Genomic DNA, 9,289 nt, shown 5'->3' on the forward strand with positions numbered 1-9,289 from the left:
CATCTAATTCGTACTTGTGAGTACTAAAATTTAAGACTTAAATAAGGTTAGATTTGATTATCTAGTTTCTGTAACAACTTCTCACCACTTGTCTTGGTGTTAATTGTTGAATATTTTACTCAAACATTAGTCACCCATAAAACCCCCACACAAGCCACCTCCTTTGCAAGCCATTAGGTGCATGGCAAACACCTCAGGGGAACAAGGTTATCAGCTGAAAATATAACCGATCTGATTAGTTTGGTGGCCTCTTTTTGCCCACCATACCCACTATCGTTAAATTGATGAAGAATATATCTGAGATTGTCAACGCGTTAAGCATATATTATTAAAATAAACCAACTACATGAGTTGGATTGTAAGAATCGAATATATTCCCGATTAAATGCATTACTAAAGAATGATTACTCATATTCTCAATTTGAAAGGGAATTCCATTTGAAAGTACATGGTGGGATAAGACAATCTAGTGCTTAGAGCCCATCCTGACATCATTATCTTCTAGATTTAAGCTTGACATAAATTTTTACTTTGGTTTTTGACAATGAAAATCGACAAAACGTGGTCTCTGAGTTTATCCACCGGAAATCATTTTGGTCATTCGGTGAAAAATTTGTCAATATCCTCGTTAAGTAGAGAAGTTGATTTGACAAAAATACTCTTAAACACGTGGCAATTCACGTGACAATTAAAAAATATATTGATAGATTTTTCACGGATTGACTAAAATGATTTTTTGTGTACAAACTTAGGGGCCACTTTTATTGATTTTCATTTTTATAGATGAAAGTAAAGAATTATGCTAATTTCAGGAACTATTTTGATTAAAAAGCCAAGAAGTAAAAAGTAATGTGCAAGGGCAATGCCAAAATGGTTACCCATGATCTTTCTTGTATACAAATTTAAGGTCAAACGTAAAAATTGAATCTCTTGATTGGATTGTCAAGGCATTTCCATCTTTGTTAAAAAATTCTTTGATGGAAAAATGTAAATTATCCATCTTCGCTCATTTCGTCGGAAGATGTAAATAAAAATTTAAATTTACATTCTTTTTGCATCTTTTGGTGCAGGTCCCACTAACCATAAAGAGAAAATTAAATGAGATCTGAAATTTACATCTGTCTTAGACCATTTCTTAGCCTAATATTATTAAAAAACGAACTTAGGATAATTTTGTTCTTAAAGTAATTTTTTTTTTAATTTTATGAACATTTTAACCTAAAAATATTTAGATTTCGATAAATATTAAAAAATCACTAAACCAACACCATGAAACTCGTGGAACACGATGAAAGAATACGAAACACATGAAAGAATTTTTTTATTAATTTTAGCCGTTGGATTTAAATTTGGATCGTTAGATTCTTTTTTTACCGTTAGATTTGATCGTATTAGATTTTAGTCGTTGGATTCAATGAATTTGTAAATATAAAACTAAAAAGAAATATACATATATGGTATAAATTTGGGGGAATCTTGGGATAAATTTGCCCCGAAAAAGAGTTTTAGATTAAAACTCATATTTGCCAAAAGTGTTGGAGAACGTTGGGATAAGTTTAGAACCTAAAATTTGAGTTTTACTCTAAGGGTTGGAATATGTCTTCTGGAGTAGAATTTTTATTTTGCATCTGTCTGAAATGTCAAATACGATGTAAATATGTTTTTCATCTCAAATTGGCATTTTATTTCATTGTAAAGTCCTCCTCATTTGAAGTACTATAGTTCCCACTGTGATTTACTTCTATTATCAGTTTTTAGACAAGTTTGCATTTTCTAGAGCATCTCAAATTATCTTCTCTACTTTTTCATTAAATTTTAGCTATCAAAGGCTTAAAAGCTATTATAAGAGAGATTAATGAATATGAACCATTATTCAATAATTTGTTAAGCCATAAAAAAGGCTAAAAACCTATTAAAAGAGCCTAAAATTTTCTATTACAACTATATTCTATGAATTTTTTTTTTTTTTGACAAAAACTTGATATTTTCTTGAAATCAAATGTACTACATCAACTCCTGGTGGAGGATGTCTTGAATGAGATCAGCTGGTCTTCTAACAATACATTTTTTTTATTGCCAATAGAAATGGCAAACTTAGCTAATCTATGGGCAACCCCATTACATGTTCTTGGCACGTGCACAAAATGGACCAGGGAAAGCAACTCCACCACTTGCCTGACATCCTTCGCTAGCTAACCAAACTAGGACAAATCCTGAGAGTAGTTATTGATAGCAATAATAGCTAGAGCGGAATCACTCTTCATTACCTGTCTAACCCGTAACATCCCTGCTAGCCGAAGGCCCTCCAAAACTGCCAAAAACTCCACATGAAGAGCAGACCCAATACCCTCATTCCTTCATGCTCCCGCTATTAAAAACTTCCACGTCAATCCCTTAACACAGCTCCCACTTCCCCAGAAAAATGCTCCAGCCTTGTGGCCCCATCAACATCTATTTTGACCCACCCATCAGAGGGGGTCATCCATTTGAGTTGAGGAACTGGCTTTGGCACATTCTGCATTTCATGGGCTGCCAAAAATAACTGATACCAACTCACCACCTTCTGCATTACCTCCATAGGTTGTCCACGATGCTCATCCCATACCAAAGAGTTACGTGTCTACCATAGCCCCAAAACCATGCAAACAACATCAAATTTAGCTCTTTGATTCTCAACTACTGAAAGTAGCCACTCACGCATCAACACTCCCGGTACCGATAAGGTACTAACCCCCAGCGAAGACCCCAATCACATAGCCTTCGCAAAAACACATCATGGAACACATGCTCATCTCAAGGTGCACCCCTTTCCTTGCAAGATTAAATTTAGTCGGAATAGTGTCCTTATTTCGCGTAAAAATTTTCACCTTAGGGGGAATCTTAGCCCTCTATATTGACTTCCAAAGAGGTGAAAAAGCATTGCTCCCCTCCGACGTAGACGCACCAGTCTAGTTAGATTGCACCAACTCCCTATCCACTGCTAACCGTATACTCATGCTGAGAATTATAATGCCAAACTAACTGATCCGGCGGTATGCGAAAACTGATCGGCATAGTACTAATCAAACCCACCACCTCCTCTGAAAACAAAGCGTGTAACTCAACTAATTTCCACGAGCAAGACTCCGTATCAATTAGCTCCTAGACACGCATATTCTCCTGATCAACAGCAACAATAGAAATGACTTTGAAAGAGTGAGGTCTTGGTAGCCATCTATCCTTCCACACCTTAATAGACGCATCATTCCCAACAACCCATTTGGAACCATGGACCAACACTATGCCTTTAATATACTAGACCAACAATACGAACAACTCTTTGAAACACTTGCCTCCCAAAAGGATATGGTGGGAAAATAACGGGCCTTGAATAATTGTGCCACCAAAGAATCTGGTTGCTGGAAAACACGCCACCCCTGCTTAGCTAAAAGTGGCCCAAAACAGCTAAGTTAAATGCAAATAAGTCCCGAAAGCCCATACCCCCTCCTGCTTCAGTTTGCAAAGCTTTTCCCAAGACCACTAATGTATATTCCTTGCATTCGGATCACTGCCCCACTAGAACCAAGCCATCAGTTTATGAAGATCATCACAAAAAGTCAGGGAAGCAAGAAACAATTCATAGCATAAGCCGGAAGTGCCTAAGCAACCTTAATAAGAAGCTCATGCCTCACACTACTCAAACATTTTCCTTTCCACCCACATAGCCTATTCAGAACCGTTCCTTGATGTATGAGAATGTTTGTTTCTTATTTTTCCAAGTAGGAAGCCCCAAGTAGCATTCATGTTGCTCCACCACTTGGACACCAAGAAACCCGGCCATAGAAATCTACTCCCTCGAACCAACATTTGCACTGAAAGCAACACTATTCTTTGAAAAATTTACTACTTGTCCCGACGCTTAAGAGTATACATCAAATATATGTTGAATAATTGCACACTCATCAAGACCAGCTTTCCCCGAATAGAAAACTATCATCAACAAAGAGTAAGTGATGAATATTCGATGCACCCTCATAAATACAAATACTGTTAAGAGCACCACATTGCTTCTTTTTGGCAATAAGTGCCAAAAGACCCTCCGCACATAATAGGAAAAGATATTGTGAAATTAGGACCCCTTGTCGGGGTCCACGGGATGACACAACATAGCCCTTAAGCTCCCTATTAATTAGGAAATAATAGGAAATCAATGGCATACAAGCCATAATCACTCTGATCCATTCCCTAGCAAACCCCAACCTAACCATCATAGCTTTTAGGAATTTCCATTTAACACGGTCGTATGCTTTGCTAAAGTCCAATTTCAAAGCCAAATACCCTTCTGGACAACATCGTTTGTTATGGAGAAAATGCCCAATCTCCTCAGCAACTAACGAATTATCAGAGATCAATTTGCCAAGGACAAATGCACTATGATGTGGAGAGATAATAGTACACAAAATCCCTTTGAGACGATTAGCTAACACTTTAGCCCAAATCTTATACACTACATTGCGTAAACTAATCGGCCTTAGTTGAGTCATATCTTAAGGTTCATTAACTTTTGGAATAAGTACAATATGCGTAAAGCAAGCTTCATGCAACAAACAACCCGACGTCAAGAAAGACCGAATAGTCTCCACCACATTCGCCCCCACAATATACCAAAATTTTTGATAGAAAAGCGAAGACATCCCGTCTGGTCCCGGAGACTTGAAAGGATGCATTTTAAACAGAGCCAACTTAATCTCCTCTTCCGTATAAGGTTTCACTAACTCTGCATTCATCTTTGGAGTGACTTTTGGAACCACCGCATCTGTCACTTCACTCATGGCATTTGGAAAAACCCCTTGGGACCAAAAAATCTTCCTAAAATAATCCACCATTGTATGCTCGATACCATCAGGAGACACTTTCCAAATCCCAGCCTCATCCTTTAGACCCTTAATGGTATTTTTCCTACTCTGATTCTAAGCACGTTGGTGAAAGAATTTTGTATTCCGATCCATTTCCTTCAGCCAATGTGTTCGAGACCGTTGTTGCCAAAACGTCTCTTCTCTATTCAGCAGTGAATCCGAAGTACCCATTAACTCCCTCTACACGCCTTCAACTCCATCGATGGTGGGTGCTTAAGCAAGACACCCAAGTTCTCTTGGACCTTCACAATTTCCAATCTGTCCAACCAAGCACATTGCGCTGCCACTCCAACAATGCCACACGTATGGCACGAATCTTCTCACAAACCTGGAATAACGAGACTCCCGTAATCGGAACCCCCAAGCACTCTAAATGACATTCTCACAACATTCCCCTTGTAACCACATTTCCTTAAACCAAAACCTCCTTCCCTTCCTAGCTCGCTCCACCGAAGAACTCCGAATCTCCATCAACACCAGTAAATGATTAAACTTGGACGAGCTCAAGTGACACACCCTAGACAACAGAAACTGACCCAACCATGAATTAGTGGCCAACGCATGGTCCAATCTGCACCTCACCTCATCATCCCTATTATCCGTCGAAGTAAAATCACATCCAACATAATCCATGTCAAGCAATTGACAGTTTTAGATCGTAGCCTGAAACCCATCCATTTGACTCTCCCGTCTCACATTACCACCAAGTTGCTCCTGCACTCTTAGAATTTCATTAAAATCCTCGAGACAAAGCCAGGGTAAAGACCTTTTCTGCCTAAGAGAAGACAACAAAGACCATGATCAATGCAGATTCGTCGTCACTGGATGACCATAAAACCTGGTCAATTGCCACCAATGGTCAATCCCGCCCTCCCTGCACACTGTGTCTATGGGATTCAACAACGAAACATAACGAGAAAATTAAATGAGATATGAAATTTACATTCTTTTTGCATCTTTTGGTGTGGGTCCCACTAATAAAGAGAAAATTGAATGAGATTAGAAATTTACATCTGTCTTATACCATTTCCAACCCTTGGATTAAAACCTGAAGAGAAAATTAAATGAGATATGAAATTTACATTCTTTTTGCATCTTTTGGTATGGGTCCCACTAATCATAAAGAGAAAATTGAATGAGATCAGAAATTTACATCTGTCTTATACCATTTCCAACCTTTGGATTAAAACCTGAAATTTTTAATCCAGAAAATTTAGGTTCTAACCTAGAAACAATTTTTTTCTCCAACCCTTATGGGTTAAATTTTTAACCTAATATTATTAAAGAACGAATTTAGGATAATTTTGTTCTTAAAGTAACTTTTCTTTTAATTTTATGAACATTTTAACCTAAAAATATTTAGATTTCGATAAATATTAAAAAATTACTACCTTTAGATTTGATCATATTAGATCTTAGTCGTTGAATTTAATGAATTTGTAAAATATAAAACTAAAAAGAAATACAAATATATGGTAGGCTAGCCCACTAACTCAGGGAGAATCTTGGGATAAATTTGCCCCAAAAATGAGTTTTGGATTAAAACTCATATTTGGCACAAGAGTTGGAGCAAGTTGGGATAGGTTTAGAACCAAAAATTTGAGTTTTACTCTTAAGGGTTGAAATAGGTCTTTTGGAGTAGAATTTTTATTTTGCATTTGTCTGAAATGTCAAATATGATGTAAATATGTTTTTCATCTCAAATTGGCATTTTTCTCATTGTAAAGTCCTCCTCATTTGAAGTACTATAGTTCCCATTTTATTAGTTCCCACTGTGATTAACTTCTATTATCAGTTTTTAGACAAGTTTGCATTTTCTAGAGCATCTCAAATTATGTTCTCTACTTTAAAGCTATTATAAGAGAGATTAATGAATATGAACCATTATTGTCATAGCCCGTCCCGAAATATTACATTTTTAGACCTGAAATGTCAAATATGCCCTTGAGCGTTTATGGTGTTATGTGATTTAAAATTTGGATTTTCGTTAAGTCCCGAATATTTTGGAACCAATTAGAACTAAAGGACTTAAGGTTCTAATTGTTTGGTTGGTTGTAGGAGGATTAGGACCACACATTTACACTTTCCCTCTCTCTCTCTCTCTCCCTCTCTCCCGTTGACCCTCTCTTTCTCTCTCTTCCCTCTCGGTTCTTCTCCATTTTCGTACTGTACGTACGTACGAACGAAACTCAACCAACCTATCTCTTCACGGATCATGGTTGTGAAGACCATTTTCAAGTTCCTTACGAGCCCATGAACCCAGCGATACTATTATTTGGACGTGAAACCTTGAAAAACCCGAGAAACCATAACCTCCAATTTGAGGTACTGTTCATGCACACGTAAATGTGTAGTTTTTTGAGAGTTTTGAAGTTATAGGGAGCTTTAGATCATCTTCACGAGGCTTGGAGAAGAAAAATGAAGTGATTTGGACGTCGAGAAGCTCGGGAATAGGGAGTTGCAGGTTTAGCCGGAACATCGAAGGATTTTTCGGCAAGTTCCGTCGGTTTTAGGACGAGATATGAAGGTTTTCGTGATTTGGTTAAGAATTGGGCGAGATATGAAGGTTTTCGTGATTTTCCAGTTTTCGGTGAACGGCGACGGCGACCGGCAAGGCTAACCGGAGAGGAAGATAGAATATTCCTTCAAAGTTGACGGAATATTTTGACGCCGTCAGGTAGAATTAACAGTTTCTGTTACTTTTTAACGGAATATTCCTAACGGGGTTAAGGGATTCCATTAGGGTCCCTGCGCGTGGCCGCGTGTGTTGCCGTGCCTTTGTCGGAGTGTGGTGGCACGTGGGACATCGGAAAAATTTTCTAAAAATATGGGGATGTTGAGGTTGTGTAGATCACATTGGTATATTCAAACATCCCATTTGAGCAATGTATGAGAAGTTATTAGCTAGTATTGGTTATGTGCTTTAAATTAACGTTTTTATAGTTGTTTCGCATATAGGGGAGACTTATCCCGATGACGAGTGCGGTCAAGGGCGACTCGGGGGCTACGACTCTTTGACATACCAGTGAGTGGGCTTTTGGTTTTCAGTATATACTTATATACTTGATATTTTCCCAGAAAATGCGTTTAAATGAAAATATGCCTTGAAATGCCATGCATATAAATTTATGTTCAATATATGAATTAGTATATGATGCATACTATATAATTATGGTGCTGTGGACACTCAGGTAAGTCCAAGTGAGTTTATGAATTGTAAATGTGAATAACGATTATGATTAATTGAGAAGTATAGAGCTCATAAACCTGCACCTCGATGTTCGTGATTAGTCAGAGATATGACACATGCTTGTATATAATGTCACCTCCTGCACCCTATGCTCACATTGGATCCAATACAGACCATTATAGGTGATTCCAACTCGTAGATGACTAGCGATTTATCGCACAGCTATCATGAGAGCGTAGTATTGAGCATAATTATATTACACCCAGTCTTGTTGTACATACCTTTTCAGTGGTTCCAACTTGTGTGCAGTGTAGTGCCGTATAGGTCATTTGCAGTGACTCTGGTTAGATTGACTAATGAGCTATGAATGCAACCGTACAGACTTCTGAAGGGATTCCGGCTAATGTATTATTTTCCATGAATTTATTTTCACATGAGTTACTTATCTTGTTTATATCTTGGCATGACATACTTATGATTATGAATATGTGTAGCATGATTTGAATTGATATATATAGATATATGTATATGTTTATATTCTATTTCTAGGAAAAAGTATACATGTTTTACGGCGAGGGGTTAGAGCACTTGAAAGTTAAATGTGTTCTTAAAACCCTTGTTTTTGCCCACTCACGTTTTCTGTTTTGCGCCCCTCCAGGTTTTACGTAGACTTGCTGTTGGTGGCATTGAGGATCTCGATGGTTCTGATAGAATAAAATATTCGTAGGATATCTTCTGGTACTATATAACTAGTACTTGTCCTACTGGACTGCACCTAAATTTTCTATGCTCTGATTAGGAGTATTTACTCTTGTATCTCACTCCTAGCACTTTCCTGCTTATTAGTGCACATTAGTACCTTTCGGTTTTTATTTATTTGTATATTTCTTATCCTTATCGCTTCCGCACTGTGCACATGGCTACGTCACCCTCATGTGATGGCCAGCATACCTCGATCTCGGTCGGGGTGTGTCAATTATTCACTAATTTGGAAAGCCATTAAAAATGCTAAAACCTATTAAAAGAGCCTAAAAATTTCTATTACAACCATATTCTCAGATTTGGGAAGTCATAATGAATATGAACGAATAGAAATAAGTTTTTAATTTAAAAAGTTATTAAAAGTAACGATTAATGCTAAAAGCTCTTAGGAGTTTCTTTCTTATTCTCTAAATTTAGGAGCTTGTAAAATTGATTTCTTTTT

At 37.4% G+C, this 9,289-nt stretch overlaps 1 long non-coding RNA gene across 2 annotated transcripts; it reads left to right on the plus strand.

Moving 5' to 3' along the window:
* Positions 1-6,976: 6,976 nt before the first annotated feature.
* On the plus strand, positions 6,977-8,957 carry LOC139192832 (uncharacterized). 2 transcript variants are annotated; one of them, XR_011577264.1, is made up of 3 exons: positions 6,977-7,572; positions 7,839-7,920; positions 8,744-8,957. It is a non-coding gene; the product is annotated as an uncharacterized lncRNA (long non-coding RNA). The 2 variants fall into 2 exon arrangements; XR_011577265.1 differs by having other exon boundaries at positions 7,854-7,920.
* The last annotated feature ends 332 nt before the right edge of the window (positions 8,958-9,289 follow it).

Source organism: Malus domestica, chromosome 16, assembly GCF_042453785.1.
Source record: "Malus domestica chromosome 16, GDT2T_hap1".
NCBI classification, from domain to species: domain Eukaryota; kingdom Viridiplantae; phylum Streptophyta; class Magnoliopsida; order Rosales; family Rosaceae; genus Malus; species Malus domestica.